This window comes from Musca vetustissima, unplaced genomic scaffold, assembly GCF_032173495.1.
Source record: "Musca vetustissima isolate MV318-11 ecotype Yass unplaced genomic scaffold, APGP_CSIRO_Mvet_v1 utg22976, whole genome shotgun sequence".
NCBI classification, from domain to species: Eukaryota; Metazoa; Arthropoda; class Insecta; order Diptera; family Muscidae; genus Musca; species Musca vetustissima.
In genome coordinates, this window is record NW_026874373.1 from 36018 (window position 1) to 54262 (window position 18245).

Sequence of the window (18245 nt, forward strand, 5' to 3'; positions counted from 1 at the left end):
AATTTTTTTCGAATATTTTTTTTTTAATAAAAAATTCAATCCACCCCAATGTCCACACACTAACGTCATCAGGAAATTTTTAGTTAAATTTATTCCACACAAAAAAAAACACTTGTAAATTTGTATCGAAAAGAATAACGTACGCACCCCCAAGGGTGAGTGCGAAATCCGCAATCCGAATACGCAAAAGCGAATCGATCAAAATAAATTGGTGGAAAAAAAAAATTAAGACATCATTGTAAAAATTTATTATTAAACAAAAAACAAGGTAACAACAACAACAAAAATCAAGTTATAAATATGTATGTATGTTAATATGTCGGTAGCGGTAGCAGAACCGCAGTAATAAATAAAAAATAAACTTTAAATCCCAAAAATATTCTGTCTTTCTTGTAAGATAAAACAAAAATCCGTAAATACGCACATACACCTTGGTATGTAAATATTATTTACGTACTTTATACAAATACACATATGTATGTATGTCTGTAATAAAAATAAATACCAATTTATTCGGTTGGGTATGCGGAATGCTTTGTCGATATAGCCCGGCAATAACCATTTGGAATTTATTACCACCAACACCTCATTTTTGGACCAATCCAAAAAAAGAGCAAGAACAACAACAATAAAATAATGTATTGTAATTGTATTTTGGATCGGAGCCAATAATAATATTTCATATATGACCGAAAAATTTTTTTTTTGAATTTTTTTCTTGTAGGGTGAGAAGGGTTCCGAACTACGTATTGTTCCACAAATTTTTAAAATATGCAAAATTTTTGCCCTGCTCAGGAAGAGATTATTTTTAACGAAATTTGAATTTCGTAATTTTTAAAAAAGAGCAACTCTCCTGAGAGCTTTGAGTCATTGTTTGCCTAATCCCTTGTATGCCTACCAAGGAGTCTCCTGAGCCTTATCCTTCCTTCGCCCAGATATCCAGGCAGCCAGCCTACCTCCCTATTGGATGGTGGGTTCTCCCCATTTTTTTATTTTTTATGGTTGACAAGCACTTTGGGGAAAGCTTTTTATTGTCATCAAAGCCTTAACGGCATTTCATTGTTTCCTGTCTACGGGCATTCATTAAAAAAACTTAACTCAGGTGATGTAAGAAAACAGAGAGAGAGAGGAGAATTTCAACCACCACCATCATCACTCAACCCCCCAAAAAACAATTTCTTTCATTTTTCTTTTAGGGGGATGACAACAGCGGGGTGGGAGGGAGGTAATGTGCGTATATATTTATGTATATTGCGACAATTCCGTTTTACGCGTTAATAATTGAATAAGTGAATGACCTCATGTGTTGTTGTTATGTGTGATTCTTTGGGGTCTCCGCCGTTTGTTCTATGTTCGGAATTTTTAATGCGATTTTGTGGATTTTGGCTTCATGTATCATTTTACATGGATTTAGAAATAAAATAAAAAATATATTTTTTTAAAAAAGTCGATTTGTTATAAAAAAATCGAATATTTTTTAATATAAAAAAATCAATAATTTTTTTAAAGAAAAAAAAAAATCGATAATTTTTTATAGAAAAAAAATCAATAATTTTTTACAGAAAATAAAAACGATAAATTTTCAAATAAAAAATCGATATTTTTTTTATTTAAAAATCGATAATTTTTTATAGAAAAAAAAGAAAATTTTTTAAGAGAATAAAATCGATAATTTTTTTATAGAAAAAATCGATAATTTTTTATAGAAAAAATCGATAATTTTTATAGAAAAAATCGATAATTTTTTTATAGAAAAAATCGATAATTTTTTTTATAGAAAAAATCGATAATTTTTTTTTATAAAAAAAAAAAATCGATAAATTTTTTTTTATAGAAAAAATTAATAATTTTTATTGTAGAAAAGAGTCAATAATTTTTTTTATTAAAAAATCGATAATTTTTTTTATTAAAAAATCGATAATTTTTTAAGAGAAAAAATCGAAAATTTTTTAAGTGAATAATATCGATAATTTTTTTTTTAGAAAAAAAAATCGATAATTTTTAATGGAAAAAAATCGATAATTTTTTATGGAAAAAAATCGATACTTTTTTATAGAAAAATCGATAATTTTTTATAGAAAAAAAGATAATTTTTTTTTCAGTAAAAAAAAAATCGATAATTTTTTATAGAAAAAAAAATCATTTTTTCATAGAAAAAAATCACTATTTTTTTAAAGAAAAAAATCGATAACTTTTTTATAGAAAAAAATATAATTTTTTTTATAGAAAAAAAACGAAAATTTTTTAATAGAAAAAAAGTCGATAATTTTTTGAAAAAATCGAAAAAAAATAATTAATTTTTTTTTAAAAGGAAAAAAAAATTTATGGATTTTTTTTATCTTCATTCGATTTTTTTTATAGAAAAAAAATCGATAATTTTTTTAGATGAAAAATCGAAATTTTTTTAAGAACAAAATCGATAATTTTTTTATAAAAAAATATATAATTATTTTATCGAAAAAAAATTATATTTTTTTTATTGAAAAAAATCGATAATTTTTTATAGAAAAAAATCGATAATTTTTTTTTAGAAAAAAAAAAATAATTTTTTTTTAATAAGAAAAAAAATAATTTTTTTTTATCGATATTTTTTAATAGAAAAAAAAATCGATATTTTTTATTTTTTATAAAAAAAATCGATATTTTTTTATAGAAAAAAAATCGACCAATATTTTTTTAATAGAAAAAAAAATCGACCACAATTTTTTTTTTATAGAAAAAAAATCGATATTTTTTATAGAAAAAAAATCGATATTTTTTTATAGAAAAAAAATCGAAAATTTTTTAAGAGAATAAAATCGATAATTTTTTTATAGAAAAAAAACGATAAAAAATTTTTTTTTTTGTATAGAAAAAATCGATATTTTTTATAGAGGAAAAAATCGATAATTTTTTAATAGAAAAAAAAAAAAAAATTTTTTATAGAAAAAATCGATATTTTTTATAGAAAAAAAATCGATTATTTTTTTTTTTTTTTTTTAGAAAAAATCTATAATTTTTTTAAAAAAAAAGAAAAAAAATCGATAATTTTTTTATAGAAAAAAAAAAAAGAAAAAAAATGGGATTCAAAAAAAATTTGGTACCAAACATTTTTTTTTTAAAAAAATATTTTCTAAAATGGTTTTTTTTTAAAAAAAATACCGCAATTTTTTTATGAAAAAAATTTGGTGCCAAAATTATTATATTTATTTTAAAATATAAAATATTGAATATAATTTTCGACAGAAAAAAGTTCAAATATTTCCTCGAAAAAAAAACTAACCTCTTCCCAAGAAATATCGATGACTAATCTCAAAACAAAAGAAACCCAAACATCTCATCTAAAATCCAAATATCCAAATGCAAATTACCCGCGCACATCTCAATACTCTATTTTGTGTTGTTGTTATTTTTGTTGCATGCAAAATATTTGCTTTTTTAAGGGAAAAATATATTTTTTACGAATTCTGTGTATCGGCCGGCATTGACGACGATGATGGTGAGTAAAAGGAATTCCTTAAGTGTTCATTGATGACTAATCCGAATGGTGTGGGGTAGTCAGTCATTCATGCAAACATCCAAAAAAAGTACAATAACATTTAAAAACCAACAACTTTTACCAAACCACCACCCATCCCCACAAAGAGAGAGGCTGCGCCTCGCTGGCCAACTGTCTGATTTGACCGGCTCTTCGTTTGTTTCTGTTTCAGTAGCCTCAAGGAAACTCATTAGTGGGCCATCAGCCCACACTCACCATCTCATGACAGAGACTTCTGCGGCGGCGGCCACTGCCCACACTCACCTCACCATCACCCATCAATGAACTTTCATGAAATTGAAATGAAGGCAAATTGTGTGTTGTTGTTGTACAATGAATGGCACAAAGAAGAAAAAAGCAACAACAAAGAAATCTATACTCGATTTGGAGATTATTTTGGAATATTAAAATGTCAATCAAATATTTTTTTCGGTTAATGGCAGTAAAAATTACAAAAAAAATATGTACCAAAATTTTTATAGAAAAAAAAATCGCTTCGAAATTTTTTATATAAAAATTTTGGTTCTTATAATTTATAGAAAAAAATTTCTAAATATTAGAAAAAATTCCGATTAAAAAAAATTAATCAGATGTGAGGGATATGATCACATTCACACAATGGAACGGACGAAACCTAGTGAAAATATTAATTTAAAAGAAGAAGAAGAAGACCATCAATTAGACATTTGTAAGAAATAACCAGTTACGCACACAGAGAAGAGGGAAGAAAAAAATTTTGGCAATGTGATTATCACACACACACTGTGAGATTTGAACAATCATATTCACACAATGGAACTGGAAGGAACCTAGGGCAAATATTCATTTAATTAATGCTGGGAGATAGCCATAGGAAATAACGGCACAAGCAAGGTGTATTAAATAAGGTGTAAGTGACAATCATATGGTTTTAATCTTTTTTCTTTATTGTTTGTAAAGTAAATTGTCAAAAACATTTTCAACAATTAATTACGTTTTACAAAAATTGAATTTAAATTTAGGATATTGATAAAAAAATATGTTCATAGAGAGGGAGAGAGGCTTAAATCAGTTTTAAACCTTTTCGCTGATTTGATCCAAAGTTTAAGTTTTGTATCCCGTATTGAAATCTGTTCATAAATCCTAGCTACACGTACGTAGCCTATATTGGAATAGGCAGATTCCAAAAATCAATCCAAAGGTGAAAGTCTTTGATATTCTCCTATAGACAGATTGCACAAGGGCAACACAATTTCCTTGATTTAGTCTTTGGCCGGGGATTTACGTCCACCAAACTTCCATTAAGGAGGCGAAATTTGAAGGCAATTCTTCGAAAAAATTTGCAATTTACAATATAAGCAATATCACCAGGAACCAAGGGCTACACGTTGGAAACATTTCAAAACAATTCGTGACCGGGTCTTAAACTTTAAATTGCCAAAAATCCAAAAAAAAAAACAAATTCCTTAATTATTCTTCAAAGAAAAGTTCTTGACACAAATTAATAAACATAAATGGATAATTGTTTTTATTTATTTTTGTCAAAAACTAATTGTCAACATGACAATTTAATTTCTATAACAGCAATGTTGTTTTTGTAAAATGTTAGTTGTTGTAGCTGATGCATACACCTTATTAAATACACCTTGGGCACAAGTAATCAATGAGCTATGGCTAGTGTATAAATAATTCTAGTCATATTCACACAATGGAACAGACGGAACCTAGTGAATATATTAATTGAAAAGAAGAAGACCGGCAATTAGACATTTGGAAGAAATAACGGCGAGAGAAGAGGGAGCAAAAAAAGGCAATGTGATTATCACACACACTGTGAGATTTGAACAATCATATTCACCCAATGGAACTGGAAGGAACCTAGAGCAAATATTAATTTAATTAATGCTGGGAGATAGAAATAGGAAATAACGGCACAAGTAATCAATGAGAAATGGCTAGTGTAGAAATGGAGAGAGAGAGGGAGGGAGATAGGTGAATATGAAGAGTAGCAATGATGAAGTTATATGTGTCTGGTTTTGATCATATCACCAACTATTTGACATAAAAATATTTACTATTTGAACAATCATATTCACACAATGGAACTGGAAGGAACCTAGAGCAAATATTCATTTAATTAATGCTGGGAGATAGAAATAAGAAATAACGGCACAAATAATCAATGAGCAATGGCTAGGGTAGAAATAAGTCTACATTTTTTGTCTAATTTTTCTATTTATTAAATTTTCTATTTTTTTCTATTTATTGGAAAAATTAGCAATTTCTTCATAGAAAAATCAAATTTTTATAATTTTTTTTAGTTTCAGTTTAGTTTTTTTTTAAGATTTTTTTTAATTTTTCTCAGAAAAATGTATTATCGTCATAAAAATGTCTTTCTTATTGAGAAGTGAAAATAAATGATTCCGCATTTATGGAATATTTTTTTCATTTTCGTTTTTTTTTTCGTTACGATTCAATTGTCACACAAGTATTCAATTAGAATTTGGCTGTTAATTATTTAAATAAACTAAACTAAATATATATTTTAGCTAATTGTCTAGCTGATGGCTGTCATTTATTTATAGAGGATGAATATGGATATTTAATTTAGCAATCATTTATTTACCAACCAAACGATCAAAAACCCGAACAATAAACACACTCCTATAGGGCTGCTACAACAACAACAACAAAAACACTCTGCTAATTGTCAGATATTTGAGAATAACGTTTTTATAAAATTTCAAAAAAAAAATTCAAACATTTTTTGCAATATCTTTTTTTGGGCAATTAGCAAAAAATATTGTTACAATTTAAAAATTGATATAAAAATGTTTGAAATTAGCAATAAAATTTGGCTATTTAGAGGTAGAAAAAATCAACTAAGATAGTCACGACTTTTTTGTTCAGCCTAAAAACGAATTGTGTGGATCACCTCCTCTAGTTTATAATTTTAAATACCATAAATCAAAATTATCATCCATATTCAATTAAATATTGATTAGAAGGTTCCTTTTCGTGATACACTTGACAGATAATAATTTAAAAAAATTCAAAATTAGATCTATTAGCTGAAACATGCGATTTCTGCTTCTTATTCGTCTTATGGTGTTTTTACACGATATGTATTTTACATATGTGCTGTCACTTATTTCATCCATATGTAATTCCTTATGTGTGTCAAAATTAGCAGTGTACACAAAACATTTATTTTTGTTCGGCATATGTATTTTACATATGACATAACCTATAAACAAAAAAACACTTTTATTTTTTCTTAAATCAACATCACTTTAAACACCTACAGACGAAATAATAATTTGTAATTGTTGCCTTTTCATAAATTTCTTTGACTTGCAATTGAAATATTTTCTTCCAACATTGTGTTTCATTCAAACACCTGATTTCCTTATGTTTCATATACGAAAATAGAGCGCGTCCTATTTTGAAAAAAATACATATGTAATTGCATATCGTTTTGACATATTGAAATTTCCGTATGTTTCACATGACGAGTACGAGTTGCATATGTAAAAAAGTGACAGCACATATGTAAAATACATATGTGTGTGTGTGACTTCCACTTCTTCGAATAAAACTTTCCGATAACAAAATGTTTTTTATCTGTGTAAAAACAAATTTAGATGGCAACAACATTTTTTTTTAAATCCTATTTAATTATTTTATTTTTTAGTCGTCAAATTTAATAATTGGCTCTTTAGTTTGATTTTCATTAATTAATTCCCGCCAATGTAAATTTTAATATCTGTCCCCCGGTACAATGCAATATTTACCCTTGACCCTGAGGGAAGATATATATGTGTGTGTGCATTTTATTTTTCAATAAAAATTTCTTTTATTTAATCTTTATTATCACAATGAAGATGATTTCTTTCTATTATCATTGCCGTTTTCTGATTAAACAGACCCTCTAAACAAAACTATTCTTGTTCGCATTTATAACACAAATGATTTCCATATGTATATCAAAGAGATAGAGAGATAGTGAGTGAGGGAGGGAGAGCGTTAGACCATATTAGATTAGAGAGAAAGTAAATTAATAATAAACCAGCAAAGCGATTAGAAAAAATTTAGATTAATTTATTTTATTTATTTTCATGTTATTATTATTTGTTATTGTTCATTTATCGTGTGTGTGTGCATGTTTGATTGTTTGTTTTCATAGACGTCATTGCCATCATCCTATGATTAACAAATAACAATGAGAAGAAAAGATGGCAATGAGATTAGCAAACACAACACATACAGCTAGTGATGTGAACAATCATATTCACACAATGGAACCAAAGGGAATTAGTGCAAATAATACTGCTTCAATAAACTGATTGAAGATAGATAAAGAGAGACAGACAGAAAAAATCATGCACGGGTGATCAATGAACAGACCAATCATCCTCCCCCATTGCAATTATTAACAATAACAAGAGATGAGAGAACCAAAGGCGCATTAAATTAAGCAAAGATTTTAGTACACACTCACACACTAGTGGAAATATTATTTCAATAAATTAAAAGACAGACAATTGGACAGCAAAGACACAAAAAATCGTGCACAGGTGATTAATAATTCCCCTCCATTGCAATTATTAACAATATAAAGAGATGAGAGAACAAAAAGGCGCAGTAAATTAAGAAAAGAGGTTAGCACACACACCAATATTATTATTTCAATAAATTGACAGAAGATAGACAAATAGAGACAGTCAGACAGAAAAAATCATGCACAGGTGATTAAGGAACAGGCCAATCATCCTCTCCCATTGAAATGATTACCATTAACAAGAAATGAAAGAACAAAAAGGCGCATTAAATTAAGAAAGCACTCACACATACCAGAAAGATGAAAACAATCATATTCACACAATGGAACCAGAAGGGAACCAAGTGCAAATATTAATATAAAAGAAGATAGGCAATAGACGTATGATCAATTAACAATAACAAAAGGAGAAAAGGCGTATAAAGCAAAGCGATATGCTGATAAATTCACACAATGGAGCAGATAGATGAAATAACAACCAATTAAGAAGAGATAACAAACCAAAAAGGCGCATAAACTAACGCAATGTGATTATCACACACACAGTAGGATTTGAACAATCAAATTCACACAATAGAACAGGAAGGAACCTAGAGCAAATATAATTTTGAAAAAAAGAGACACAATTCGACAAATAGAATAACGGCATGGGTGATCAATTAATATGAGAAGAGAGAACAAAAAAGGAGAAGAGAGAACAATGTGATTATCACACGCACAGCGAGATTTGAACAATCAAATTCACGCAATGGTACAGAAAGGAACCTAGTGCAAATATTAGGTGGGCATGAAGAGTAGCAATGATGAAGTATTTATATGTGTGTCTGGTGTTGATATATCATCACCAACTGTTTGTCAAAAAAAAAAAATCAAGGCACGGGTAATCAATGATCACACTCAGGCCCAAGTGTATGTGATAGAGAGAGAGAAAGGGATAAAGAGACAGATGGTTATAAAGTGTAAGAGAGTAGCAATGAAGTATTAGTATGAATGCTAACGGTGTTGTCGTTACCATAATCAATTTGTAATATAAATTAATGAACAATAAAAAATTTTGTTGTTGTTGCTGCTCTTCTTGATTTATTAAATCAACAAACAAATGATTAAATAATTTCGTTGGACTAAAAATAAAAATTAAGAAAAAAACAACAACAACAGACGGTGAGTGTGTTTACGGTATCTGTTAACAGGCTGATGACATTTTTTTTGCTACGACGCGGGGCATTGTTTGGAATTTTTGTGTGTGTGACAAGTAGATGGCGACAACGGTGGCAACGACTGGTCTGGTTGGTCTGTTCAGGTTGTCTTTATAGTCCATTCACATCCAGCACAAGACATACTCCATTGTGTGTGATGGGGACATGCATCTTTTTTTATTACAGTTTTCAGTTGTTGTTGATAAATAAAATAAATATATTTTCCTTATTATTATTAAATACACAAGTATGTACATACTGTTGCCTAGATAAATTAAGTAAATATCAAATAAATAAATTTGCCATTTTAATTATCATGTGAGAAGAATAAGAAAGACTCCTCTTTCGAAATTATTGTCGTTGTCGTGCGTTCTACTTCTGCCTAAACCCAAATGCTAACCTATTTATTTGACCATATATGGTTTGACCAATAATTATGATGACGGTAATTGCCTCCCCCAGCCCCTATACCACCAATAATACGCCACAAAAAAATTAAAAAAAAAATAAAAACAAAAACCAAATCATAATAGATAAACAAAATAACACGTTCCGCAACTAAAAAAACCAGCCACCAGCATGTCTCATTTAAATACCAAAAACAACAAAAATGAAAACAAACAGCAAAGCAAAACACACAAGACGAAGAAGAAGAAAAAAATAAAAACTGGGCTAAAAAAAATTGTATAAAACAATTTTCAATTAATTTGCTTATCGCTGTTTGTTTTTTGTTGTTGTACTTAAGGTAGGTATTTTATTTCTGTTGTTGTTGTATTGAAAATGTCAATTGCTGGTATTTGATTTATTTACTAGTTTGTACTCGAAAATTGTAACAGCAGGGGTGCACAGTGTTGCGATAAGTTTTAAATTTGTCAACAAAACAATTTAAAGAAGAACAAAAGTTTAAAGAATTTTTTCAAGATTTTTTTTCTTTTTTGGATATTTTTTTTGAAAAATTGTAATTCGTTGTTTATTCTTTCCGTAAACAAACAATATCGTGTAAGGCAGGCTTATGATGCTGCTGTACCATCAATGGGTGACAGAGAGAGAGAGAGAGTGAGGGAGTAAACAAACAGCTGATCATGATCTCTTTAATTCATTGGTAATTATCTCCCGAAACAAATAGTATCGTGTATGGCAGGCTTAAGATGATGCTGTACCATCAATGGGTAACGTAGAGAGAGAGCGGGAGTGAAAGGGAGTAGACAAAGAGATGATCTCTTTAATTCATTGGTTATTGCCTCCCCAAAACAAATTGCATCGTGTAAGACAGGCTTAAGATGCTGCTGTGACATTAAGACGAGAGAGAGACAAACGGAGTAAACAAACAGCTGATCATGCATTGTTGACATGATTTTTGTGTATATTTAATCTATTTTATGAAACTATTTAAAAATGTATTGGAAATCTAAATAATTTGTTTTATTTATCTTTAAAATAGTAGTCGTAATAAATCTCAACTGATAATCATGTGTGTGAGTGCTAATAATAATGAAATGTAAAATCCCAAATAATTATTGAGCGACAGTCATTGTGGTTAGACTGATGATAAATATTGTGAGGCATCGGTCTATGTTTATTTATGCAAATATAAAAAAGTAAAAAAAAATACAAGTTGTCATTGGAAATTATCACTGTCTTTGTTAATAATGTGAAAAAAACTGTATGGAAATTTTGTTTCAATGTTGAAAATTAAATTAAATTGCTATTGAATATGTGCTTTAATGTAATATTTTTGATCTAGTTTTAAAAACTCAAAAAAGAAATTATTTTTTCCTCAATTTTTTAATTATGGAAAAATTCCATAGTTTTTCCTCAACTAAATCCTTCGAAATTTTCGATTTAAATGTATTTGCATATGTATTTGTTGTTTACTTTTTTTGATGAAATTAGCAAGTCATTAATCAAATTTGTTTTTATCTGTAATAGGGAGCTTTGCAATCGTTTTTATTTTTTTGAATGGAGATAGTGACTCAGTTGCCCAAACACTTGACAGGAATGTCATTGACATAATCAGACATGAGTAAATATCAGCACATACTAATGAATGAATGGTTGTTATTATTGAGAATCTAACAATATTTCAAACGAAAAAAATAAAAGGGGCAATATAGACAGAGTCATAAAAACTTTCTAGATGAGACACAAAGAAAACATTTTCTAAAAAATGCTCAATTGGGAATTTAAAAAAAAAGATTTTTTTAACAAAATTTTTTTTTAAAATGTCTAAAAAATATGATATTATTTTATGAATAATATTAAAAAAATAAAATTTTAAAAAATATATTTTTAAAAGAAAATCAAAATATTCAATTCTTTTCTATAATTAAAAAAATGCGAAGAACATTTTAACATTTTGCGACAAAAAATAATAAAAAATGTTATAAATAATATTTGAAAAATATATATTAAAAGGAAAATGGCAATATTTTTTTTTAATTTGCAACAATCTGTTTTTAATTTTAAAATTTGTATCAATCTATCTATTATATGATCCATTTATGCTTAAAATTCGAGCCGTTTATTAGTCATATATGAGAGTTTACGATTTTACAAATCACGTACGTGATTTGTAAATATTCGGGTGTCCGTAAAAAGGTAAAATAAAAAGAAATATATTATGTTTTGATTTTAATGTTTATTTATTACAAACATTAAAAAAAAATACATTTATTCATTTTATATTAATAATTAAAAATTAATTAATTTTGTATAACTAAATAAGTAAAAAAATTAGTATAATTAATATATTTTATAATAGTTATTAAATGTATAAAATATATTGTTAATAATACATATAAAAATAATTTACCCAGTTTGCATGTAGAAAATTGTGTTGATGAATACTGTTCACTTCTTTATCGTTACCGATGACAAATATCTGAAAGGAAATATATATGTTCCGTCTTAATAAAAACCTTATATGTTTGAAAAATGAACTTACTTTTGATTGCCGTTGCTATAAATAATTGTTTGCGCTAGCCTTTGATCAGGTTCCCTTCAGCTGTCTTGCGTAGCTAAGCCATCTGTGAACACCTTCCGAACTGCAGCTCCAAGAAATTGAGCACGCCATCGTTTCTTGCAATAAAATCTTTCTGAAAATAAATTATAATGAATTTCGTTAGTTTAATTAATTTAGTTGATTAATTATCAAATCACATTAACTCACCTTTTAATACTTTTGTTACACTTCACTAAAAATTGATATTAACACCTCCACTTAACATTTATAAATGAGCAAAAATGAAAATTTTCTCCAGTAAATGCAAAAAATGTCTTGTTTTACTTGGAAGAAAACAAAACAAACATTTTTTAATCACCCATCTGTGCAAAATGTGATCAGAGAATACACAATTCTAATCACTTTTCAAACATCTGCATGCTCTTTTTTTGATTAAGCATTTTTCAATCTCCAGATGATCAAAATATGACGACAAATAACGGAACAAACAGTCATATTTTACACACATTGATGATTGTTTTGCGACTGCTATACATTTTTTTGTTGTAATTAAAATAAAACTATTTTTAATCATAAGAAGGAGTCATTTTAGAGTCCCTTTTTGGTCGTCCAAGTGAGTCAATCAGTTTTTAATCACCAAAGGACTCTTTAAAGACTCCCTACGGTGATTTTTTCAAAAACGATCTTCCAAATGCTAGCTGGGACCTGTAGTCTGTGCATGTAAATATGTGTGTGCGAGCGAGCATACCCCACCGTGAACAGAGTTGGTTTTGTCCTTTTGATTTTGGGTTTGGTTTTCTTTGTGTGGTTTTATATTTGTCGGGATCGGGATCGGTGTTGAGAGTTTCTCTCTCTCTCAGTGGTAAATTGTGAATTGTGTTGGAAAACATTACCACAGGTAGGAAAAAAAAAGTGCGAAAAGGTACCTAAAATTCTACTTCAAATGATAATAAATCATAATTATCGAGAAATATTGGCCAATATTTATACCAGTTATTTCAATAAATAATATATGTTATAATTTAAGCGTAAATGTATTCACGAATAATAAAAAATCTAATTTTTGTTTTGGTACGTTTGTGTCAATTCGTACCTTTTGTGAACAAAAAGTACGCTTGTTACAAAATTAAAAATAGCGCAACTCTAATTACTCTCTCAAGAGAGAGAAACTCTCAACACCGATCCCGATCCCGACAAATATAAAACCACACTTTGGCAGGGAGGGGGTTCTCTCTCATCATGAGAAATGTAACTGTTCTCTCGGTCATCAAACAAACCCCCTCGTTGTGTGTTCTGTTAGTTCATGACTTTGCCACAAAAAACATAGCAACAACAACAAAAGCATTAACCAAAAGGAAAACATGTTAAATCTGTAGTTCGTGTGTGCAAATACCCCACAGTGAACAGAGTTGGGGTTTGTCCTGTTCATTTTGTTTCTCTCTCTTCCCTATTCTCTATCATGGTTGGTTTGTCATTCGCCGGGCTTAATTGTGACAACTCCACTGAGGAAGAAGAAACAAACGGGAAAATCAGCTGGGGCAGCAAGTTTGACAAGCAGCAGCACGCACACTTCATGTGTGAGTGTGTAACATAAAAAGGAAATAAGGGAGAGCCACAGACAGAGAGTAACCGCCATGTAAACGTTACGCTCTGTGTTGTCATAATGGTGTGTAAATGAAATAAAACAACTATTCAGCTGTTATTTGAACTAAACGAAGAAGAAGAATACGACAAACCTTAACATGAAAAGCCGTCGTATTAAATGAAACAGCCACTAAATAACTCATGCGCAGAATTTTAAGAGAAGAAGAAGCAAAAAAACAAATGGATAAAATAAAATAGTAACAAAAGAGGAAGAAAAAAACCAAAGAAAAAAACAGCAATCAAATAATACAAAACACACAACAACGACGAAAATATGCCAAACAATAATCACTTGTGATGGACACACACGCACAATACACTATTTAGCAAAAAAACAACAACAATGGCGAGGGAGATCAATGTTGCCAAATAAACTTGGTAAAGGTCACGATGATGATGACGATGTTTTTTGTTTGTGGTTGTTGTTGTTGTTGGTGATGGACTTCCGAATAAAAAACAACAAACTACAATACAAGACAAATCAAAGAAATACTCATAAATAGGTCCACTAAAATAATCGTATTGTTGTTGTTGTTGTTTTTGTTGGGTGTGGAGGGGTAAGTGTGGCAGATAAATCATTGAAATTTCAATGATATCGTTTGTCGTTGTTTTATTGTAGGTGGCGGAGGAGGCGGAGAGGGTGGTGGAATTTAGAGTGCGCACCTACAAATGTTTTACAAATTCTTTTACAAATCACCGTCAAATTGGCGAAGAAGAGGAAGAAGAAAGAGATATGAATTATTGTTATTGTAAAAATATATAGAAGGTGGGTATTACAGCAGAGATTTGGCGATGTTTATTTTCATTTTTTTTAATATTTACAACAGATTTCAAAAATTAGCATCTTGGGAAGCTCTGTAATGGTTAGGAATGTGGAAAGCTCTAGAAATACTAAATAAATGGGCTGAAAGAGTTCAGAGTCAGATGTAGGTAAGTAAGTATAAAAAAATATTTTGGATTTTTTATGAAAAAAAAATTCAAAATTTTATAATTTTAAGCGGAGCAATTTAATGGATCTGGAAAACAAGCAGTTCTACAGTAAAATATATTCAAAATTGAACCAATGGAACCAATTTTTATGTAAGGACGATGCCTAAAAAGGAACCGGCATTCATAATTTTTGGTCGAAACATTTGCTACCTCATGAGAATCTGTAATATATCCAATATAGCAAATTTGAATTAATTGCAAAAATGATCGAAATTTTGAAAATCTCAAGTTGCCGTTATATGGAAGCTATACCTAAACGTGGACAAATATTGAAAATTTTTGGTATGAAGATTCGTTACCTTATGATAATCCAAAATATCAAATAGCAGCCAAATCGATTCGAAAAAATTTACTCAAAATCACTAAAATTCGAAAAATTGGTGATATCATTCAAAGGGAGCAATACCTAAGCGTGCACCGATGTTTATTATTTTTGGCAAAACGATTTAGGACCAAATGAGAACACGAAATAATAAATTTTAAAACAAATCGGTTGGATTGTCAAATTTCGAAAATTGCGGGTAACGTTTAAAGGGTTCTATACCTAATATTGGACCAAAATTGATTATTTTTGTTAGGAGAACCCCAAAAAATCAAATTACAGATAATTCAATTGAAAAAATCTTCAAAACCCCTAAAATCGGAAGATAGCATTCAAGGTGAAGGTGAACCAAAATTGGTAATTTTTTGTTGGGAGATTTACTACCCCCATGAGTACCAGGAATACAAATTTACAGCCAATTCGGTTGGAAAAAATTAACAAAATATTTAAAATTCAGAAAATTAAAGGGTACCATCCAAAATTTTTGGTAAAACGATTTAGGACCTGATGAGAACCCGAAATATATAATCTAAAGCCAATTCTGTTGGAAAAATTTACCGAAATCCTAAAAACTCCGAAAATTATAGGGTACCATCCATCCAAAGGGAGCTACACCTAAATGTGGACCAATATTGATAATTTTTGGTAAGAAGATTTAGGACATAATGAGAACCCGACATATCAATTTACAGCCAATTCGATTAGAAAAAGTAACCAAATTCCGAAAATTTAAAGATACCATCCAAAGGGTGCTACATCTAAAGTTGGATCAATATTGATAATTTTTTGTAAGATGATTTAGGACCTAATAAGAACCCAAAATATCAATTTACAGCCAATTCGGTTGGAAAAAATTACGAAAATCCTTAAAATCCCGGGATACCATCCAAAGAGAGCTACACCTAAAGGTGGACCAATATTTATAATTTTTGGTCTGAAGATTTGGTCTGAGTACATGGAATATCAAATTACAGTCAATTTGGTTAAAAGAATGACCGAAAATTGAAGGGTATCATCCAAAAAGGAACTACACCTAAAGGTGGACCAATATTGATAACTTTTGACCACACAAAAAATCATTGATTTTGCATATTTTCATTATTAGCAATACAATGAAATTAAAAATTATTTTGTACAATCAATTTTGATAATTTGAGAGATTTTCCCACGGTGCAGGTTACCATAGTGTTCCAAGACATATTTTTTCTTGTTCTATAGCTAATTATCTTTCGTTTGCAACATTTTTTGAGGTGTGGTGAATTTCTGAAAATACTCACCACACGTGAAAAATCACTGATTTTGCATACGTTCATTATTTGCAGTACAATGAAATTAAAAATTATGTTATAAAATCAATATTAAAATAATTTAAGGGATTTTCTGTGGCTATGGGTCACTTAGGAGTTCCAAGAGATATTTTTTATTGTTCTATAGTGTTTCATCTTTCATTTGCAAAATTTTTTGAGGTGTGGTGAATTTCGGAAAAAACTCACCACACCTAAAAAATCACTGATTTTGCATATTTTTTCCGGAACTATCCACTAATAAAAAATATTTTCTGTTGGTCTATTAAAAATCGGAGCTCAAAAACGCATCTTTTCGATTTTTTTTTTTAATCGCACGTCCTAAAAAAATATTTTTTCAAAAATCCCCTATTCAAATTTTTAGAAATATTTTCAAAATTTTATATTGAGTTTTCCATCTGCGTGACTTAAATATTGTTTGTATTTTTTTCTTTTTTTATGAACCACCCTAGTTTTGTTTTCCTTGTTTGCAGAACACCATACACACAAGAAAATTATAGAGAAAGAATAAATGAAAAATGTAAATAAAAAATAAATGAAAATAAATAAAGGGTAAATGAAAAAAAGTTACTAGGCATTTCAAAAAAAAAAATAATTATAGAGTATTGAAAAAAAATTGGCACAAAATTAAAATAAAAATATAAGAAAACAACGAAATAAACAAAACAACATGCAGCAGCATGTTTTGAGCAAAAAATATTTGGCCAAACAACAAGGTAACCAACCAAACAGCAGGCAGGCTGGCTGTCGGATCAACGTTTGCAGCAAAATTTTCATAGAATCCCACAGACAGGGTCGCAACGATTGACAAATAAAATTATTGCAATTTTTATAACAATTTATTTTTTCACACAATTTGCAAAAAAAAATATGCACGAGACTTACAAAACTTCATGGGTTTGCGAAATTGTCCTTTCATTTACACTGTTTTTTACACTCTTGAACGAAAATATCACTTACTCACCAATAAATAGTTAAACAACAAAAACAACACAAACGTCTTATGACATATCGTCGTTGTCCAAACAGTTGATGGTGGAGAAAAAAAAAACAAAACAAGAACAACACACGAAACCAGATATTCAGCTAGCCACACAGAGCAGTAATAATATAATAAAAAAGACAATATACAACACCTTGTCAATAACAACAATTCAAATAATATACAGCAACTAAACAAAAAAATACACAGCACAAACAACACAAACGAGCCATCCAACCATCAGGCACACACACACACACTCGTATACACTGCTCGCAATAATACCCAGTGTATAAGTTTTTTTGTTTCGCTTTGCTTTACTTTTTTCCAACGTTACGGGGTTTTGCATAGATTTATTTCTTTTCTTTTCGTTTTTTCTTCTTCTACTACTACATCATTGCTGGTGCTGCTTCTTCTTACATTTTCATATTTTTCACAAACACACACAAATTTTCACAAAATTCTTTTTTTTCTGCTTCCGAATTTAATTATTTTCGTTTATTCACATGAAGTACGCCGTCGTCTTCATGCTAAATTTTGCTTCACTTTGGTTTTTTGTATAATCCGACCCGATTTTGTTTCTATATATTTTTTTTTCTGTTTGTCTTCTTTTTGTAAGCTATATAACTTTTTTTTCGATTCGATTGTTTCGTGTATGATTTTTCTTGCTGTGAACTGACGACTGATTGCACTCACTCCATATGATTTGACAAGTGACAATTGAAGATTGGCAAAGGGAAAGAAAACAAGGGCGCTATAAGTCGACTTTTGGCAAGCATTGCCAAATA